Here is a 23,678-nt window from a genome sequence, read left to right on the forward strand (position 1 = left end):
ACTTAAAAATGACACTTACTCCATGGACAAATATAGAGAATGGAATAAAGAATAAAAAATACCCTGAAGTGTTTGAAAGTCATGTCAGAGAAAGATGAGAGACAATAGCCTCCCTTTTATTTTTTTTAATTTTAAGTAGGAACATAAACTTTCAAGTTATATTTTGACACCAGTGATGGATGAAATAACATTGCCTATTTTTCCTTTCTGAAAAATGGATATTTTATATCAGAGATTTGAAATTGAAGGAAGAAATAGAAATGAGTATATAATTTCTCTCTATTTTTTCTCTGCTACATCAAGCAGCAGGTTATACACATAGCCAAGGAAATCATTTACAAGCCAAATGAACCCAAGGCGAAGATCATTGAATAGATGCTATCATATTTGTCAAGCTTGGATATGTGCTTCCCACTCACCTATATCCCCTCTCCCATCAAAGAGACCTTTCTTTGGGCTGGGGAAGAGAGTGGTGAGTTAGAAATTCAGAGTTATAGGTCACTGATACAGGACACTGCACAGTGACATCTCTTCAGAGTCCCCAAATAGTTGGCAATCTGAGCAATGGAGATGCACGCCTTATCATCAGCCAGTGTTCTGTTGCTTTATTTTTTTTAATAACAGATTTTTCATTCATTTACTATGAACTATTGTAGATAACCAGGTACAACCTACTAAAAGTATCTTATAAATATGATTTTCCCATAAGCAAGTATAATTAGTCTATCAAGAGTTCTATGATTAATAAATATACAGAGATTAAGATTGAGTCATTTTTGGAGAGTTGATTGCAAATCTGCTTAAAAGTTTGTAGACAAAAAAAGATCTTTTTTTTTTTTTTTGGACTAGGGGTTGAACCCAGGGGTACTCTACCACCAAGCCACATACCCCAGCCCTATTTTGTATTTTATTTAGAGACAAGTTCTCACTGAGTTGCTTAGGGCCTCTCTAAGTTGCCAAGGCTGGCTTTGAACTGAGATCCTCCTGCCTCAGCCTTCCGAGCCACTGGGATTACAGGTGTGTGCCACTGCACCTGGCTTTGTATACAAATTTTTAGATGGATTTTTAAAAGCACTCCTTTTGCAAAAAAAAAAAATACATAACAAACATCAACCACTCATCAGGTGTACACAAATAACTAATTTGAGAGTTAGAGAACAAACTCTATTCATTTATTATTCAAATTGCATGTGGCATTGCTTTTTTAAGGGATTGTGGGGTTGCCAATTGGTTGTCAGTTCATGATATTCTGGCCTTTCTATCCATTAGGGAAAATATACCAGCTGTGTCCCAGGGGTTCCTTCTTTGCTCAATGGACTCTACATAATTTAATAGTGTGTTTTACAATGTTTAAGAGCAAAAGTGGGTTGCCATAGCCCTTCAGCCCTTAGTGGTTACCAACAATAGGGTTTCTTGAAGAATGAGTCTCCTGGGCTGGGGGTGGAGCTCAGTGGTAGAACAATTGTCTAGCATTTACAAGGCCCTGGGTTTGATCCCCAGCACTGGGAAAAGAAGTGAGTCTTCCATTCTGGTGGTATTTTCCATCAATACGCTGGAAATTGTAAAGCTAGGAAAAGATGATGCTGAGTTAAGAAATGGAAGTGAGTGGTAAATTTTATACACATCCTGTAAAAAAGCAGCCTATTTCCCTGCCATAATCCCCAGTATTAACAGGAATAAAAGACCAATGCGTGATAATAAAAGAGCAATAAAAGACAATAGTATATTTATTAGGAAATTAGTTGGGATGATTGATCTATCTTCTTCGTTAAAATACTAAAAGTACATTCAGCATTCCTTTCATGAATACCATAAAAGCTGAATGAGTTAAATTTCTCTAGGCAATTTTCAGCACTAAGAAAAGATGCCTTTTCAAACTAATGACTATTTCATGGATGCAGTGGAGAGATATTCAGCATCTGTAATTCTCTTTGGCCCAAGAGTGAAGAGATAAGTAGTAATCATGCCTTCAAGGTAGAATTCATAATCAAATCCTTAATTAAACTCAATATGGAAAGTCCTTAATAAATATCAAAATCTGACTATCAGATTTTCTGGCAAATATTTAATGCTGTGTTCAGTATCTGCTATCTGTACATCACCATGGAAAGAATTAAGCCTTTCTTTTTATGTACTGGGTACACGGGACTATCAATGTCATATTTAAATGGAGACGAATCCTATATGTTAATAACACACCTTCATATTATCCTATTTATGCTTTACCCACACTTAACACTTTCCAGAGGAATTTCAATTCATTTTGATATCTTAACATTTATATTCATTATGTAGTAAGTGAATATGTATGGCTGATTCTCTCTCCAAGGAGCTTTTAATCAACTCTCTTCTGTTTGTTCAGACCAAGTACCTCATTGTCTTTTTGACTCCTCTCTTTCTTTCATATCCCACGTCTCTCAGCAAATTCTATCAATTTTGCCTCCCAAATAGAATTCTATCATCTGGCTACCCCCTAGTCCAGTCTTTTCCCATCTCTCACCTGAATTATTGTAATGACCTCCTACCTGGCCTCTTTTATCCCTGTTCTGCTGTGGGAGATCACAGACTTTGTCATTCCTGTGCTTTCAACCCTTCAATAATTCCCAGCTCACTCTAAATACAAACTTTTTATAGTGGCCTAGAATTGTGTTCATGATATAGAGAACCTTCTCATCCTGTCTTCTGGTCTCTGTCCCCTCCCCTTCATCTGAGGCCTTACTTACCCTGGCTCTTTTTCTCTCCTCCAGCCACAGTGACCTTCTGATGTTTCTGGAACATGCCAGGCATACTCTGAATTGAGGTGGTCCCTTTCTGCCTTGAATTCTCTTCTGCATATCTTTATGGCGACAGCTGTTACTCCTGTGGCTCTTTACTCAAAGGTCATGCTCTTGGTGTCATTCTTCCCTGGTATACGTTTAATACTTCAACTCCCTCCCTGACACTCTGTATCTTCCTTCTCAGCATTATTTCCTTTTTAGCACTTGTTATCATTTAATAGGTCATGTCATTTACATATTTATCTTGTTTATTATGTGTCCTTCCACAAGAAGGTAGTGGTTTTCATTATTGTAATAGCAATGCTAAAAAACAGTATAGAAATACTTATTAAATGAACAAATGACTAACCAAAATATTTCATTCATGTTGATTAACCTTGACAAAATAAGTAAGAATATTTTCATGGTCTGAGATCACCCCCTCCATTTGAATTATTCTGAGAGAAATGAGAGCAAGTAAAGGATGAGTGCTTTCATCCTTGGAAGGCAGTAGTTGGAATTTCTGTTAGGAAAAAATGTCATCTTCCCTGTTCCAAGTACATGCAGGCTTCTAAAAAGTGATAAGGTTTCAGATACTGCTTAAAATATGGAAATAATCCATTATAACCATCTTTTTTTGCATTTGAAATCACTTGAATTTTGGCAAAATGTTTAGAAATCAGAATAGACTGACTAGACAGGCATAGTAGTTAAGAGAAACTCCAGAATGAAAAAAAAAAAAAAACCCTGAATTTCTATTGGTCGTTTGGCATGTTATATCTATGAGAATTTGGGCAAGTATTAAAATTTACTTATCTCAATTTCCCTATCTGCAAAATGGGGGATAATAATAGACCCTTCATGGGGTGGTTGCAAATATTAATGATTTAATTCATGTAAAATAAAGCAACACTTGATTGTAATTAAGTGCTCGTTTAGTTGGAATTAGTTGCTTCATCCATATTATTTTGACTGTAAGCACTGAGAAGACAGGGGCCATTGGCAAATCAAGGGAAACTGAGGTCGGAGAAGATACTGAATTGGAAATGGATCACTGGTGCCTAAAGGTAGAAACACAGTGGGAGGTGGGGTGGTGGGGACTTGTATGAAGAACATGTCACAGTGGAGGGTTCTGAAGCCAGCCTGCAGCATCATGGTGGATTTTGTAATAGTCAACCCAGGATGTATAGGGAAAGAGGAAGGAGGGGTATGTTCCAGAAGCCTTTGTCTTGATTCTTTTGATATTCTACCCGAATAGTAAATTGAAGGGGGTGAGATCAAAATTGGGGGAGCTGGCAGGAAGGAAATAGTACTTTATCTGTGACTGGATAATGCTATTCAGTAGAAGTGCATAAAATATTACCATTAAAAAAAAAGAAACTGAGAAACAGAAGTAATTTGAAGAAAGCAGGAGACAGAGTCAGATATCCAAATGAAATGTGAAAGTTCCATCAGCCATTTCATATTTCTGAATATCTTCATGTTTAGCATTGTGTAGATAAAATATCCAGCTGCTTGTCTAAATTTCCCATTTTTCATCCAGATGTTTCCATTTCCATTGTACATGGATATATTTAATAATATTTATAGTTTAATTAGGCATTTATGAAAGCAATTATGAAGTTTGATTGGATATTCATAGTTTTGAAACTATAAAGAATGGCATGAAATGTTTGTACTGCTATAATAAAATTCTATTTTTTATTTTGCAAAGATGTACTTGATTTTTCAATAGACGAAAGATCTTAAAAAATTCAGTGTCATAACAAATTTGACACATCTGTTCTTCCTGTACAGAATCCTAAGAGTGCGTGGCTGGAATGGGGTTTAGGTCACAGACTGGTGAGACAAGAGATTAGGCAAAGGATGTCCAAGATTTATATGAAGCTAAAAGCTGAGTCCCTGAGGGTTTTGTCAGATAATCTTTGTTCAGATTTTTGTGGTTGCTCTTCAGATACCAGCTTAATTTCTTTCCTTCAGGCCAATCCTATAACTAAAGATAACTCTCGTGTCTCTCCTCACTTTTCCTTTCCTTTATATTTTCTGTCTCTTCTACCATTCTTCATATGACCCAATGCCGAAACTCTTTTCTGCCCTAATCACAATTCTCTGTGTATACTGTTTTGTATTTTGATTTTCTTGTAAAAAATAACACTGGTAACTAAAACCCTCCCTGGAGTCTGACCAGGCCAAGAAGACAATGAACTTCTTACATGTCTTATTTTGGACAACACAGATATGCACATAGTCTGAAAATTCAACAGTGTTTTTGAAGTTCTATTTCATTGTTGTTTCCTATTATTTGATGTCAACTGAAACAGCTGGATTCTTTCCATGCAAGTGTCTCTTTCTGTACCTCCTCCTCCTCCATCTTGTTAAGGGGCTCTGATTGTATTACATCATTGAAAAGATGGCATTACTTTTTTCCCTATTATTGTCTTGTAAGCTTTGGTGCCTTATTCAACCTGTACAGAACTTTGAGTCTCTGTCTAATATGTTACCTCTGATAGGGGCATACAGATGTGATACCTTTCCTTATCGGTCATGAGGGTCACAGCCAACCCTCCTCTAACAAAAGACATATTTACAAGAGAAAAAAAGAAAACATAACAAAACATAACAAATTTAATTAATAAGAATAACAAAAAGCCTTCAGAAATGAAAACTCCAAGACCTATAGAAGCCTCTATTTTTAGACTGTCTATTTTTAACTATGCTTAGGTTCAATGAAGAATGAATGGCTGTGTAGAAGGGCAACTGGACAAAAGGGTATGCTCTAGTGCTAATAGACAGAAGAGGCAGAACCCAGGAAGGCCTGTGTGTTTGCTTTCTTCTTATCCTTTCTGTGTAGCGTTCCTTCCTCCTGGGTGTGGAGTGGAACGCCTCTGGAATGAGGAACTCCTCTTTGAGGGTAACAAGAGAGAGTGAACTTTCTAGATTTTATGACTTGCTTTAGGGGAAAGTGATCCTCGTTTCAATGATCTACCTTGGAGAAGAGGAATTCTGATCTCTATGGTTTGCTTTGGGGGAGAAGAAGGAGTGAGAGACAGAGGGCAGGAGATCAGAACGACCATGTTTCTGAGGTCTTCCGATCTCCTTTAGTTTAAAGTGCTCAACAGGCCAAAGTATCACACTTTGGGGTATCATTTTCTGAATCCCAATTTTATCTTTTCCAGATAAAATTGATTCAGAGTTCAGATGAAAAAAAAAAAGCCTATTCTATGCGTTTAAGCATTTGATTAAAGTTGGAATAAAACAGAACCGGTCCTGTTGTATGTCCTTGGAGACATTTCTCTTGGTTGGTACCAGTGAGGCAATCCTTGGAACCATTCTGTGAATGCAGCCCTGGGGGAGATATGTGTTTATTCAGTGTTTGAGGAAAATTTTTGGGAATAAACAGGTTTTGTTGTAGAGTTTATGATTTGAACACCTTAAGGGTTTCATTTATTACTAAGAATTAACATCTAATTAATTTGTTAAAATGTTTCAACAACAGCAAACAAAGTAGGTAAAGAAATAAAAGCAAAAAAAAATATTGCCATGTGCAAGAAGTGAAGTTGAATTGTGCCCTGATTAATTGATTAAGGATGGTTCCTGTGGTGAATAATTATGTTCAATAACTGTCAATATAATTTGCAATGAATTATCACTTATAAAACCAGCCTATAGCAAACTTGGTTTTACATGCATCCTAATGCATCTGCCACATTAGGAAGCACTACTTTCCATCTCTTTCATAATTTCCTTTATTCAGAAAGTCATAATCAAAAGCTCTCAGTTTATATCCAACAAGGTATCTTTCTCCTACTTCCAGAAATTGTCTAAAAGCCTGTATTTTACTTTTTTTTCTAGAAAATCCATTATGATTAGAGGCTGTGGTCAGAAGTCATCCAGCCTGCAGTGAGATTAAATTTCTCACTCTCCTTCACTCTCCTGTAGGGGTATTATACATTCACATCTTTGTCATGGCTTCATGGTGAGTGATGAATGCTTTCCTGCCCTTTGACTTTGGGGCTTTGTCAATGTGACTTGTTTGGACCAATGGGCTGTCAGCAGACATGTTAAGGCAGAGTCAGGGGCTATGTTTAAGTAGATGAGCTTGCTCTCTTGTGCTTCCCTAAGTAGCTGTTGCCTTTTCAGTCTGGATCTCTGAATAAGCACACAGGGAATAGACCTGAGCTCAACCTGCAGAATGAGTCCAGGGAGACCCACAACCTGAAGCAAAGTTGCTCACCTCAGCCTACATGGTTGGAATCTTAGCTGATTGAAGACCTCTGAGAATGAGCCACTTGCATGTCACTGCATTTTGGGGACTGATTTTTTAAAAATAGAAAAAAAACCATGGCCTTTTATTATCAAATACCATTCCTTAATTCAAGTGGGAAATTTGATGTCTATTTTATTGCCTACATTTGACAAACAATTCATCTAGTCAAAATTTAGCTTCCAGAAACTTCAGTTATCTGCAATGTAACCAAGAACACAGAAGAAGGAAGGGGGTGTAGGAAAAGGAGATCTCTGAATGGCCCAAATAGATATAGAGACCATACAATAATATTCATACATTTATTCACACGAGAATTCTTCAGACACTCACTCAGGTATATTTATTTGAATTCATACATTCAATATAAAATCTTTGAGAATCTGGTTTCTTCATCATCAGAACATACAAGGAGTGTAAAAGTGAATGAAGATGACAAAAGCTGGCATGGGAGAGGAATTTCAGAGATGGGGAGGTGTGGTCAGTATAGTAGTTTTGGATTTCCAGGCTGGAACCAGAAAACCCCACTTGCTTCTGTAGGCCTTGAGAGCACAGTTGAGGTTCATAATGGTGCACACTTTTGGGGGCATAAGGCAGCATGCTAGGGGATATGGGCAATGTGGGACTTATATAGGACATCTTTATGGAACTTTAAAAAAACTTTATGTTCAATTAAAATAATAGATATAGGTTCTTTAAGGAGGCCCCCCTTTTTTGTTAAAAAAGGGCATTTATCAACATATTTCATAAAGGAAGTCTATTGTAATATTAACAAAATAGGAGGGAGATAAACCTTCCTCAAAGAGGTTATTTGGCAAAGTGAAACCTTTGTCACATCTATGAACATGTGTTAGGAACCCATTGATTTAAATCATTAACTTCATTTTTAAAGATATAATATGAAATACAAAATTTAGATACTATTTTAAGATAGAAATAGGAGAATTTTAGGCTTATTCTCTTGGAGACAGATTTGCTAGATAGAGGTCATCCCAGGAGACTTCCATGTTGGTGAGTGGTGACATGAATGGCAGGAATCCACCAAGAGCAGTAGAAAAATCCTTTTAGATACATAAGAAGTGATGCTAGGATACCCAAGGAATCAAAACAGTAGGAAAAGACAAATAGACACGTGGTATGGTGATGAGAAAGGTTGATCTGCTGAGAAGAATAACAAAAGAGCAAGAGTGAAATGTAAAATGATAGATTCTCCACTCACAGGGGTAACACAAGGGATCTCTGAAGAGATGAGGTAGGTAAGCTTCCCTGTGTGTATGTGGAAGAAGGACGGAAAATATGAGGGTTTGCACATGTCCTAAGAATGAAGGGATACTTGAGTGACTAATGTTACTTTATAGTTTGACTTCAGACTTTTAAGGGGTGCATTTGGTAAGTAGATTTAAGGATCCTGAACCACAGTTGGGTTCTCAGGAAAGCCAACCTCCCCAGGAAATCTGGGAGGGATAATGTTTGTTTTCTTTTAAAAGATAATCAGTTTATGGTGGCAAAGACAATGGCTTTGGGGGTGGAGATAGCATCTTTTATGCCTGCTACCAAATTTTCAATCTCTCTGATCCCTGTGAACAACTTCTTTTGAGCACTATCTGATTCCACTTAGCCAAATGCAAACATTAACCCTATGAAGTAAGTACTCTGGCTTCATTTAGTATCTGAGGAGGCCAAAGGTCAAGTGGTGATAAAAGTGAAGCCAGATGTTTCTGTGCTGGTCTTCTGGCCACACAAATCTTTACCTACTCTCTTCTCCTTATCTCCTGACCTGGAAAGGGAATGAATATCTCAGAGATCCAAATTGACGGAAAGAATGAGATGATGTAAAGGTAAACAGCATTTTGTTTAAGAACTCAAATAACGGATAGTAAAAGTGGCACAAGGTCGAATATGTCCATTTATGTACTTTCCTTGGTCTCTATATAAGAAGTGCTTTATGAAATGAAAGTTCTTTGTACTCAAAGAAACAAGAGAAAGATGTTTCGATTCTCCACCCAGATAGAACGTACAGACCCCTAATTAACCAAAGTTTTCATACTGTTTTCAGGGAAGTCCTGAAGGGGATAAGGTAAGACCTCTATGTGTGTCTAGGGCTCCTGGACTCCTCTCCCATCATACATGCTCTGCTGTTTTGTTTGTCAAATTATTTTCATATATGTGTAAGATTTCCTTTGATTAAAAATTATATGACTTAAGAAAGAACTTATATCTAAATCCAGTTCTTTCCCCCATACACCATCAGCTGAACAACTCAATTGGATTTATTCTGAAATCAAACCTGGTTTTATGTTTACTACCACAAATGATACAAAGCAGAATATGTTATTTTAAAAGTACAAGCAAACATGATCAAGAGATTCAAATAATGATCGAATATACTCATATAACCATTCAAGTGGAAGAAAAACTGACTAAGAGGAAAAGTACCCAAGCCCACCACATAAGTAACAAGTGCTGTCTTAGGATCTGTTGGGTAAATGGAGGATGAACTTAGTTTATAGAGCAAATTGTACAAAGAAGTCTACGTGTTACAGTGAGGACTCAGAGGTCAGCTGGAAATGCTCATCATTTGCATCTTTATGGGAAGGTTTTAGGAGAGGAATAGAAAAACTCTGGGCATTGAAAAAGTCCTCCATGTGTGTTCTTGGATTGGCTTTCTAGTAGAGCTTTATTACTATATCAAACTCCTTGAAATATTATAGGAACATTAGTTTTCCCCAACTTCACTAAAAGGGTATTATCATTTTGCAGCCACAGGCATTAAAAAGACCCAGTTGGAGAAAGCATAGCCTTTCTCATCCACTGGTTCTCTGATCTGCTGCCCATCACTATGGGAGTATGGAGTTACAGAGTAGAACCTTGGGAAATTGTCCTAATTTGTGCCATCCTGAAAATGTCTATAGCTAACTCATTGAAACCAGGGCTCTCCAGAAGATAGGTTCACGGAAATGAACATTATAGTTAGCAATCTATGGTGGTGGAACAATCTGTGATAATTTGAACTTTTGAATAACCAACTACAGTACAATGTTTGAAAAGCTGTAAAAAAGACTTCCTCACAATTCACAATTGAAGATGAAGACTTTTATAATTTTGCCCCAAAGTGTTCCATTTGAAACATCTTATAGGTAAATAGAAGTAAATGGCATGTATTTAAATCAGATTTGTTCTCAAACCTGTTTCAACTTGAGCAATTGCTGCAATAAAATTTCCTTTAATATCTTTGTTTAACTGCCATTGGTAAAAAACCCTAAATCTGAAGCTATTTCTAAAATTGAAGATTGAACATAATTGATATTAAGTACCATTAAGCTCATTATTGGCCTTGTAAAGATATTTTTATATTCTCTGGGATGGATATCATCTCAGTGAAAAGAAAGTTCATCTCTTATTCATTTCCTCTATTCAAGTCTGTGCACCAAACTAATGCTATGCAATGTGCTAGTCTCTGAGTGTTGAAAAAAGGACAAACAGAGCTTCTTTGAGAAGTGTGTGGCATGTGTGCATGTTCACAAATAATGCATTGTGCTGGTTATTACAATAGAAGTACACCTAATATGTAAGTGCTTAGAAACACAAGTGTGAAGTTCATAACTCTGCAGTCATATTAGGGGAGAAAAGAGAAAGGTTAGAGAAACTAATTAGAGATAGCATTTCCAATGGGCCCTAGTTGATGAATTAGAAGTCTGTCAGGTAAATGGGGGGTAGGGGATTCCAGACAGTGGGAAAAGTCTGTCTAAAGGGAAGGGGGTCAGAAAATTCAGGATAGTGGGAAAATTGTTGTGCTTCGAGATGTGGCCACATGAATGGGAGGAGGCTGGACAGATGCCCGGAAAACCCAACCAGGAGACTATGAACTGCATATTATTCTAGCATATTGTGCTAGAATGTACTTTTGTTCAAAGTCCTAGACTTATGGGATAAGCTCTCACTTTATTGCCTCTATAATGGATTGCATTTCCTTTCTTCTACAAAAGTAAAAGAAAGATTTTGAAAAAGAATAGCAATACATTTCTTTCCAACAACATTAATTTGTATTCGATTTTCTAAAAGGAACAGACAGAAAGTGTATGGATCTGTAGAAATGTGTGTGATTTTACTGAAATATATATTTCTACAGAACCATATCATTTCTATCAGATCTTTCCTATTCTACAATAAAGTCCTTAAAATGAATGACAAGCCAATGGTATAGTATTATCTCCACTAGGGATTCTTAGATATTGTTTGTCAGTGTTTGAATAGCGCATTTTTGAATGGGAACAAGCAAATTGTGGGCTCTTAACAAAAAGCATCTCAGAGAATTCTTTTGATGATGATGAATTTTATCTTTGTATATAAGGCTGTGCAGGGTAATTTCTAAAGCCTAAAAACATAACATTATTTTGTATGTATTGTAATATCACTAAATCAATGATTAACCTATGTCCCCAAATTTGATATCTAGCCTATAGTTCCAAACTGAGTGATTAGTCAAATATATTTTGATAATAAGCAAACTGAGATGTTTAAAAATAATTGATTCTATTTTAGTAGGGTTGACTTTGGTAGAACCCTGAGCTAATTTAGATATAGTCTGATCTTTTTATAGCTTTCTCAGGAGCAGCTATGTATAGTACTTTCTATATATTGGTTGATCAGAGGACCATATGAATTAATATGAACAGTTAATGGGAAACCTGACCAAAAATGAATACAGAGTGAGAGGGCAGAAGCTAAAATGAAGGCCATGTTAGACTGATGTCTACATATAGACTATGAGTTTGACACAGTCTTGGTCACATTCAAGTTGTACGGAATATTTCAGCTATATACCTAGGTGCAGGTTTATAAATCTCTGTTAGCTATTTCATATTCTACTGGCAGTGAACGAGAATACTCTGAAAAGTATGCATGGAGATTTTTTTCAGGATCCTAGATATGGCTGTATATCCCAGTAAAATGCTGCTAAGATTATATCCCCCTTTCTTCTGGATGCGCTCCAAGTCAGACCTCCACTGACATACATAGATATACTGGACCATAATTGACGTGTAAGTATTTGTCAGGTAAATAAGGGGGCTGGGTTGGGGATTCCAGAGAGTAGGCAGAATCTGCCCAGAGGAATGCGGGAAGTCAGAACATTCCAGGAATGGCGTGAAAACTATGGTATTTTTGTGAAAATTGGGAAAACAGTCTTCTATGTGGCTCTCTGAGAATGGATTGGGGATGGAATATGAGATGGATCTTGTGTAACTTATGCTGAAAATACCCACATAGGTATATATGGTGGTTCTATCTATTGTCTTAAGATGCTGGGCATCTCCAGGTTACTAATACTTAAGGGAAAATCCCACTCTTCATTTTTGGTTGAACACTCATTACATACTTAATAAGGATATAAGTAACAAGCACATTTTCTTTATATGCATATATTATATATACTAATAATTTGTATTTAATATACATATAGTGTATATAATAATATTTAATTTTAAGTTAGCATTTCAAGTTTACTGGATTTTTCTAACTTCTTTTGCTAAAGTTAAGGCAAAACTTTGAAAGATTTCACCCCATCTGTTTCTGATATTGATTATTCTAAACCAGAAAAGAGAGTGTGAATTCACGAAATATCTTGGTCAGTAAAGCAGATGGTCATGAGAGTCTACAGAAATTCAGTTAGTATCCAAAAGTCCAGAGGATACAGAGTTATTATGCTGCTCAGCTGAGACGAGAAGGAGAAAATGTGTTCAGAAAGTCATATAGCAATACCAATTCCAAATTCACTTATGTTTTACATTTTTTTCTATTTGTGGTAGGAAGAAAAATGGACCCCCACAATATCCATATTCTAATCTCTGGAACCTGTGAATATGTCACCTTATATAGCAAAAGGAACTTTGTGGATGTGATAAAGATTAAGGACCTTGAGATGGGGAGATTATCCTGAATGTTCTGAAAAGAACCTTTCCTCTGAGATGAGAGTCAGAGGAAGATGTGGCTGTAGAACAGTCAGAGGGCAATGCAAGATCACTGACTTTGAAGGTGGAAGAAGGAGACACGAGTCAAGAGGTGTAGCTGACATTTCCACAAACTGGAACAGGCAAGGAAACATTCTCCTGTAGACCCTCTGAGGAGTGCAGCTCCACCGACACCTTGATGTTAGCTCTGTGTGAACCATTTCAGAGCTCTGACCTGCAAGACTGTGAAATAATACATTTGTGTTGTTTTTAAGCCACTAAGTTTGTGATCATTTGTCAGAGCAGAAAACTAATACATGCATTAAGCATGAAATACTAAATTTTGATGAAATGATTATATTTGTTCTGTTTCAAAGCCTTTCTTTGGCAATTTTTAATGAAAAATTAATATACTTAGAATTTCTGTGCATCAAATGATTCTTCCAACCAACGGAACAGGCAATTCATGGATGGTGAGAAAATAGCTGCAAATAATATATCAGATAAGTGATGAACATACAGAATAATAAAGAAGTCTTACAACTCAACAACAAAAAAACAACTAAACAATTTCATTAAGAAATGGGCAAAGATTGAATCGATATTTCCCTATGGAAGATATACAATGGCTAAGAAACACGGGAAAAGGTGCTCAACATTACCAATTGTTAAGAAAATGCAAATAAAAATCAGTGCAAATCAAAATCACTTGACAGCCATTAAGACAGCTGTTTATAAAGAAATAACAAAAAACAGAAAATAGCAAATGTTGGTGAGGATGTAGAGAAGTTGGAATCCTTTGCATTGTTAGTGGGAATGTAAACTAGTGTAGTCACTGTGGAAAACAGTATGATAGTTCTTAAACAAACAAACAAACATTAAATCACCATACAATCTAATAATTCCTCTTATGAGTATATACCCAGAATTGAAAGGAGGGACACAAACAAATATTTGTATACTTATGTTCATAGCAGAATTATTCACAATAGCCTCAAATTGGAAACAACCCAAATATTCATTGTAGAAGAAGGGCAAACAACATATCACATGTGTGTGTGCGTGTGCACACGTGCACACGCACACACTTGTCTGCCTTAAAAGGAATAAAATTCTGACTCATAATACAACATTGATGAGTCTTGAAGACATTATTCTTGGTGAAATAAACTAGAAACAAAAGAGCAAATATTCTATGATTCTTATTTCTCTGAGGTAGCTACAGTAGTCAAATTGATAGGGACAGAAAGTAGAAAGGTGGTTACCAGAGCTGAGAGAGGGAGACATGGGAGTTATGTCTGACTATGAACTTCAGTTTAGGAAGAAGAGAAAGTTCTAGAAATGGATGGTGGTGGGAATGTAAACTAGTGTAGTCACTGTGGAAAAATAGTATGATAGTTCTTAAAAAAAATTAAGTACTTAATGTTGCTGAACTATACATTTAGAATGGCAAACTTTATATTATATATATTTCACCAAAATAAAAATATACTTTGAGAAAAGGAAAGAAAGTGATATTATCCTGAGGACATTTGAGAAATGGTAAGGAAAGACTAGCAAGAAAGAAGGGGTTCTTTGTAGAACAGTGGTCCTCAACTCAGGGTGATTTTTATCCCCTAAAGGACATTGGGCAATATTTGGTTACATTTTTTAATTGTCAAAGCTGAAAATTTGCTCTAAGAATGCTGATAAGCATCCCTCATACAATGTGTATGCTCTCTCAAAAGAATTATCTAGCTCAAATGTCAGTAGTGCTGAGGGTAAGAAATCCTGGTGTGGTGGTATTGGGAAGTGTGGTTGGATATGGTTGAAGGGACACATGATAATAATGTTTTCAATGCTATAACAGTAAGTTTAGGGCTCATGCAATGAACAATATAGCGTTTAGGATGAGAGAAGGGGGATTTACTGGTGATTGAGAGAGGTTAATCATAGGAGGAAAGAGTAAATACAATGAAAGATTACAGACAGGAAAACAGATAGATACCGACTGTGGGAATTTGAGTATGGTGGGTAAAAAATATCTATAATGCTTCATGCGACTGATTGTGATGGCCACTGTTATAATGGCATCATGTGTATTATTTCATGTGGTCCTTATAACACCTATGTGTTACAGTCACTGTTCTCATTTTATAGGAGAGGAAATGAGGAGCAGAGTAAGTGCTAAGGTCAGTAAGGAATGGAGCTGGGCTTTGAATCCAGGAAGACTATGCTACTTCTTTTTATAGATTGAACTTTGTTTAAAAAAAAATAATACTTGGATATATCTCCTTTTTTTTTTTCCCTGTCAACTTGGGTAGAAAATTGGGCTTATGGTTAAGTAGGAAAAAGGGATTTATCTAGAATTTACTACCTCCTTTTGTACATTCGACTGAGTTTGAGGAAGACTGAGACAGCTGAGAAGACAGAAATTGGCTTCTTGAGTTTTAGAAAATTGCTTGGAGGGAAGATTAGAATTAAGAGTGGGTGAATTAAAAATACAGGTTGGAGGAGGTGAATAATCAGGAAGAGATCGCAATTTCTCACCCACCAGCTCTCAAAATCTGACTCTCCCAAAGCTTCGGCAGGCTGTACATGCCATTTCACTGACATGCATCAAATTTGAAAAACATAATCTAGGCCAGGATTGTCACTCCACCTCCTACTCCTCAGTAACACTCACTCATCCTGCACACTTCCCACTCAGTAAGCCTTTCCCATGAAAAGGAAGAAAGATGGCCATGCCCTGCTGTGATGGCCTTGTATGTGCTTGTTTAGGGAATGGAGGGGTCTGTCCCACTGAGGGAGGAGAGAGAAGAGGCTCTTTGTCTCACGGAGAGCACATCACACTTGACCCCTTGCCTGCTCTTTGTAAGCAGTATTGCAGTCTGCGGTAACTCTGGAGATCTGGAAAAGGCTGAAAAGCTGCTGACCCAATTAGTGTTTGTCCCTAAAGTGCTTTAAGACCAGAAGACCAGCTGTTTTAGTCTTGATTCTATCACTAATGAATTCTGTGATCCTGGACGATATTACCACATTCATCATTATGGCACGGCCTGCTTCTTCACGCAACATCTTGTTTTGATCCTCACGACAGGTTTCAGGAGTAGGCTAAACAGATTATTCCTTCCCTCCCCCATAAGAAAAGCTGAAGTCCCCAAAGGAAATGTGATCACTTGTTACTCAGGGCCATTCAGAAACAAGTGACAAAGGTGGACTATGGATGTGGTTTGGTTCATTTCAAATGCATTTGTCCTAATGTCACTGCATCTCCAACTCTAGCATATATAAGTTTATTAACAACAGAGTCCTCAGACCTTCCCCTAAGTATAGCATATGTATTATTATAGAGTAAGTAATATTAATAGTGACTATACTATACTATAATATCTCTAGTGTTTAGATGGTATTTCTATATTAACTTAGTAGGCAAGGGGTGGGATCCAAGAATTTGTACTTCTAACAACCACCCAGGTGATATTAATGGTGCTTGACTAGGCTATGTCTTCAGCGGCACTGGTTTATACTGTGCTCTTGTATCTCAGTTTTCCCACCTGATAGAGGAATAACAACCAGTTCTTTTCAATTTTGGGATTGCTAGTGGGCCTATGGTGAATTAAAGATGGCTACAAGCACTTTGCTGCTCATCCTGTCATGTGGAAGAGTTCATCTCCTTGCCTCTTGAGTCTGGGTTGGCCTGGTGACTTGCTTGAGTGCATTAGATATGGTGGAAGTGATATGTGACTTACATACCAGAACTCAAGTGGCCTTGCAAGTGCTTCTCTTGCCATCATGGAACCCTACGATTACCACATGAAGTAGCCTAGGCAAGAACTTGTAGTGACAGAGACTCAGCTGATGATCCAGATATGAATCTGGAACCATCCCACCAGCTAACTGAATCCACATGAACGAGCCCAGGCAAGACTAGCAGAACTGTCCAGCCAACCCATAAAATGTGAGAAAATAATAAACTATTTTTATGTAAATTCACTAAGTGTGGGGGTGGTTTGTTATGTAGCAATAGATAACTCAAATGGGAACAAATTAGATAACGATTATGAAAATATTTTCAAATTACAGAAGTGTCTAAATTCTCTCAGAAGAAACCTTTTTCATAATAAATAAAATTGGCTACACTAAAAATTAACAAAGCAGATAAAAGATTTAAAATGAAACCATTAAAATAGAGTGAACTGAATAAAAAAGAAACCTATGACTGTACACTGATAATAAAGAACTCTTTTGTTCATCAATCAGTGTAGTCAGAGGTGGAGTTGGAAAAGCAGCATGTTACAACCACATGGTTGAGATTAGATGGAGGAAGCAAGGTGTGGTGGTGTATGACTATAATCCTAGTTACTCAGGAGGCTGAGGATTGCAAGCTCAAAGTCAGCTCAGGCAATTTAGGCAGCTCCTGTCTCAAAGCAAGACATTCTGAAAAAAAAAAAAAATGGGGATGGGGATGTAGCTCAGTATAGAGCACTCAATCTCCAGTACCATGGCCAGGGGGCGGGGGGGGGGGGGAGATTTATTAGAAGAATCATCAGTAGATGCTAAATCTAGGAAAAAAGTTTGACGAAGATAGAAGATAGTATTTGTTGCTCTCAATTTGTCTTCGCATAGGTGGTTATTAATTGCAAAAGAAAAATTCTTAGTCACACAGCAGAAAGACCTTATAATACCATGACTCTGACAAAAATTAAATCACCAGCGAAGGTAGATGGACACTGTGTGCCTCTAGATGTGATGCCATGATAAAGACACTACTGGGGATGCATAACATAAAACTATTCATGAGGAAACAGACAAATTCAAGTTGAGGAATAGTCTATACTAGACCATATTAAATTAAAACATTGCAAAAGGCACAGAAAAGCTAAGAAATCGCTCCAGATTAAGGACATTGAAAAGCTGTGAAAGCTAAATACAATACATAATCCTTGACTGGAGCCTGTACTTGAAAGGGGAAAATACTGTAAGAGCCACTGGGATATTTGAAAATATTGGAATACACACTAGAGATTAGATAAAAACATAAACATTAAATTCGCTGACTTTGACAACTGTTCTATGGAACTGTAAACAAATGTTCTTGGTCTTAGGAATACACATTGAACTATAAGGGATAAAGGGTCATGATTTATGAAATCTAATCTCCAATAGTTTATAAAAATAAATTATACACATGCACACATATGAGACAGAGTAAGTAAGAGATAATAAAGCAAGAAAAGCAAATGTGTAAAATGTTATACATTTCTGAACCTTGGTAAAGATATATGACTTTCTTTGAGTTTGATGTACTACCATGATAAGGACATGACATTATTGGGGATTTTGGGGATCTTTGTAATTTCTTGAGGATCAAAAAGATTTGTCCTTACAATAAAAACACAAATGGAAAAAATAGATACCTTTTCACTTATGAAATTAGCAAAGATGTAAAATGGTAATAATATTGTCAAGGATGTAACAAGGTGAGCATTTATACTAATAACTCTGAAAGTTTATGTTTTGAAAGCAATTTGGCAGTACATGTTAAGATTTTCAGATGTGTTCTTCCTCTTGATCCAGTATTAAATTCTAGAAATTGTTTTAATGGAAAGAATTAGAAATACAAATACAAAGATGTTCTTTGCATCATTGTTTATGTTATTTAAAATTTGCATAGTCCAACAAGAAGTTAAATAAATTAGGTTCACATGAAGTTTATACAATGTTTTCAATAATATGGGGGCTTTATGTATAATACATTAAGCAAAGTTAAAGCATTCTCTGAACTTGGAGAGATATAGTCCTCAGAATATTCCTGGTTATTGCAGAGCTAGAGAAAGGTGTGAGATAGGTTGGGAATATAGTCTTTTTACTTTTAGAACCACTGTGACCATAATGGATGTTTTGTCTAGGACCACCCCCCAATCTGACCCAATGTTCATATATCTATAATTCAGGAGCACAACTAATACCTTAAAATCCAAATTCATTTCAGTTGGGCTTAGGCACATAATTGAACACTTTTATTTGAAATGTGTTGATTTTATAGAAAGTGTCTGGAGTGAAGCAAGTGACTATATTTAAAAATATGCCTTTTATTAAAATTTTTCTCCACAAAAGCCTAGCATTAATTTAATCAGGTAAATCTGATTTTTGTTATAGACATTTTGTGTTTGAAAAGCAGTCATATTGAAGGTGTGTAATGATATATCATTTTGGCCTTGACAAGCTAATTTTAAAAAAAGATTTTGAAAGAAAAAAAGTATTTTATTCACTCAGGATTTTGAATAACTTCTTAAAGTATAATTTGAAATGATTAAAACAATTCATTACTTACTGAAAGGCTTGGGTCATGTGTATTTTGACTTAAATTATTTTGCACTGACACTGATTTTGATCATTTGCTCCCTACCAAGGCATCTCTGTGGATAAGAGTCAGTAAAACCATTAACAACACTGATTTCAATTCAGAATATTAAAAACTATTGAGACACTGTATATTCATTTGCTTCATTGAGAAGTTCAGTCATGATCAAACTGTCCTGGCTTATCTCCTGGAAGAAGCACTAATTTTATCCAATGCTTTGGCCATTTGAGTGTCAAGAGCCAGACCCTGAATTTTCTTTGAATTCATTTTTCCAGGTTGTAGTTCCATTTAATCAGGTAGTTTTTGAAATATTCTTTCAAATTAAATTAGATTTAAAAGTATTTATTTCCTTTTAAAATTTCTCATGTTATCACATGTATTAATCATTAACTTAAATAAAAGTACTGGCATGGTCTGTTTATCAATTAACAAAAATTTTCTAAAATACTTTTTTTTATTATCCAGGACAGGTAGTTAATAGAGATACAACTATGTATTAATTGACAATGAACATGCAAACAAGATCAGAATAATTTAAATCTGGCTTCCTAAGAACGTTGTAAAATTACTTATTTATCAGCATATTAAAAAGATAAAAATTACCTTTTTTGGGGGGGGTGTTGAATATTGAAATCAGGGGCACTTAACCACTGAGCCACATCCCCAGCCCTATTTTGTATTTTATTTAGAGACAGGGTCTCACTGAGTTGCTTAGTGCCTCTCTGTTGCTGAGGCTGGCTTTGAACTCATGATCATCATATCTCAGCCTCCTGAGCCACTGGGATTACAGGAGTGTATGCCACTGCACCTGGTTTAACATTTATTTTTAATAAAAATGTCAAAATAGAGACCTGGAGTGAGTATTAAGCGACTACAATATAACAAAGGCTTGAGATAAGGATGAACTAGATAAAGAACAAAGATCAAGAAATTCTTCAAAATGGCAGTAATAAAATAATTCACTGCTAATTTCCCTTTACCAAAAACTTAAGAACACATGAACCCTGACAAAAGGAGAACAATACTGTGCCTGTACTTGAGAATAACCTTATATCACACACACATGCATAAAATTAATTTATTAAAGAATACCATGTGGGCTGACATTAGAGTCTAGTGCTTAATAATAGCATAGCAAATCCCATTAGGTTTTAAGGCCTTAGAATATCATCTGTGGGTTGATGCTCACCCCAGGTTCCAATATTCAGTGACCTTGACTTCTGCATTCATGGTTCTATTCTTGGATAATGCTTCCTTCATTTTCTCCCATCTATGTCCCTTCAGTCCAGTATGGCAGTGTTTCTGCTAGTGTAACATTCTCAAAAACCTTGTTGATCTTTCATAATTCATGGGTGTTGAAGACATTATACGAGAGGGTCTTCTTCAGATCTTTTCCAGACAACCTCATCTGTATTCCTGGCTTTTGCTGAAATGGTTGATTGGATTCATGACTTACATGCCTAATCTCTTTAGAAAATGCTGGCTCAACTACACCCTTTTGCTGTCTGGGTAGCTTGAGATTTCCAAATTATCAAGTATTGGTTCTTTTATCCTTAATGTTTCCTTCCTCAACATATATCTTTGCTCTTGCTGTTTTCAATAAGCAGGATAAGAAATCAGGCTGTATCATACACATTTTTGCTAAAAAACCTTCTCAGATAAATATTATGCCCATAACTTACAAATTCTACATTCTACCTAACACTAGAAACCAAAAATCCTCAGGTTTTATTCTATTTTATAATAAGGGTCATCTTTCCTCCAGTATCCAATTACTTGTTTCTGCATTTCCTTAAAGACCTTATTAGGGTCATCTTTAATGTCCATATTTCTACCAGCCATCTCTTCAAGTCAATCTGGGCTTCTCATCATGTGCCTCAAAATTCTCCCAGTTTCTACCCATGACCTATCCCAAAGCCACTTTCAACTTTAAAGACATTTGGTATAGCAGTACCTCATTTCCTGGAACCACAATTTGGGTTAATTCCTAGGGGTGCTATAATAAGGTTCCATAAACTGGATAGCTTAAAACAGCAGAAAATTACTCTGTCGTAACGATGGAGACTAGAAGTCTGAAATTAAAGTGTTAGCAGGGCCGTGTTCCCTCTGAAGGGGGCTTTTCATGGCTTGTGGATTAATTACTCCAGCCTCTGACTCCATCTTCATATGGCTGTCTTCCTTCTGTGTCTCCACATCGCAGTCTTATAAGGATACTAGATTTACAAACAAGACCTACTGTAAACCGGTATGAGTTCAATTAATTACAGCTGCAAGGACTGTATTTCCAAATAAGAGCATGTTCTGAGATTCTGGGTAGACATGAATTTTGTGGGGAGACTATTCAATCCATTATACTGTTCATGAACTTTTAACACATTAAATTGCCTAACTACATACAAAGTCAAAACCATTAATTGTAGTCTATCAATAAGGTGAATCAATAGTCATTGAGTATCATAGATGCTTATGAAGAAAATGAATTTCATTTTCCTTAGGAAAAGTAAAATTTACATGTGTAGCTCGGTTTACTTTCCTATCTTCAGAGTTCTTTACCACTTAGTTGGGTTCGTCATTTTAATCTACTGTAGAATGACCTGATCTCAGGGGGAAAAAAGAGGACAAAGGTTTTTTTGTTTGTTTGTTTGTTTGTTTTGGCTTTGTCTCTTTTACTCTACTTATTGTTTGCTGCCGGTTGGTTCTCTTTACAAGAATGATCATCATATTTGTGATTCCCTATAAACTTTTAAGTAGTCTTTTTGAATTTAGGGGCAATTCCAAACCTTTAAGTTCTGCCTATCTAAATTAGAAATTAAAATAGAAATTTCCAGCCTCTTTAACATTGAGCTAGAGATTCTAGCTCATATAATAAAGCTAGGAGGAAATTCATAAAAATGAGAGTAGCAGAAGAAGCACTGTCATATTTACAGAGGACATGATAATCCCTATTAAAAATCCTATGGAATTGCTGAGTAGGGTGGTTCATGCCTGTAATCCTAGGGGGTTGGGAGGCTGAGGCAGGAGGATAGCAAGTGCAAGGCCAGCCTCAGGAACAGGGATGCTCTAAGCAACTCAGTGAGATCATCTGTAAATAAAATATAAAATAGGGAAGGGGATGTGGCTCAGTAGTTGAGTGTCCCTGAATTCAATCCCCAATACTACCCTCCATCCCATAAAAAAAAATTCTGTGCAATTAATAAAAAAGCTACTAGAATTAAGATTAGAAAGATTGCAGGATACAAAGCTGATACACAAAAGTCAACTGTATTTCTATAGATGGGTACTCCTCAATTTATGATGTGGATGTATCTCAATGAGGCCATTGTAAGCGGGAAGTATCATAAGCTGACAATGCCTCATAATTCAGGGCACAGTGCATTTCAGAGCATTGGCTATTTGCCCTCATGATTGTGTTGGCAGTGGGGAGTTTTTGCTCACTGCTTCTGCCAAGCACCGTGATAGACTATCATGCCATATATTTCTAGCCCGGGAGAATATCAAAATTCAAAATCCAAAGCATGGGTCTACTGAATATGTATTGGTTTTGCCCCATCATGCATTCCAAAAATTATAAGTCAAAACACTGTAAGTCTAGGGATAAATGAACACAAATGTAAACGATATTAGTGGTAACATAAACTAAATGACAGGACTGGGGTTGTAGCTCAGTGGTAGAGCACTTGCCTAGCATGCGTGAGGCACTGGGTTCAATTCTCAGCATCACATATAAATAAATGAATAAAATTAAGGTCCATTGGCAATTAAAAAAATATATAAATATAAAGAAATTTAAAAAAAAATAAATGACTAACTTGAGGGCGAGGATGTAGCTAGAGCATTTGCCTAGCGGGTATGAGGCCCTGGGTTCAATCCCCAGCACTGCCAAGAAAAAGATAGAAAAGATGACAAACTTTGATACTTTATTACTGCTTTCTGATGGTGTTGGATGTGACAGTACTGGCATAGAAGAGTAACTGTGATGGATTGTTAAGTGAAAGGAGCAAGATAAAGAGAAATATGTTCATATGATCTTATTATTTATTCATAAGATAAATTGAATTGGAGAGTTTGAAATTTGGTGACCTGGGCACAGTGGAATGCAAGTGTAGCCTACTCACTGAAAATAGAAAATTGAATGAAATTTTTCACAGTGGAAAACTAGATCACTTTTTAGTCTCCTTCTGCTGCTCAGCTATAATAATGCTGGCTGCCAGGTATGCATATCCCACCCAGTAGATTAGAATTTAATCTCCTGAGAAAAGATTTAGAGATATTGACTTTAGGGAGTTTCCTAAAGGAAAGTCTGGATTTCTTCTTAATTGCCCAAGAGAACAGTATAAAAGGAAATTTTAAAAAATTATAAAAAT

The sequence above is a fragment of the Spermophilus citellus genome (genome assembly GCF_964194105.1).
Source record: "Spermophilus citellus genome assembly, chromosome: 4".
Taxonomy (NCBI): domain Eukaryota; kingdom Metazoa; phylum Chordata; class Mammalia; order Rodentia; family Sciuridae; genus Spermophilus; species Spermophilus citellus.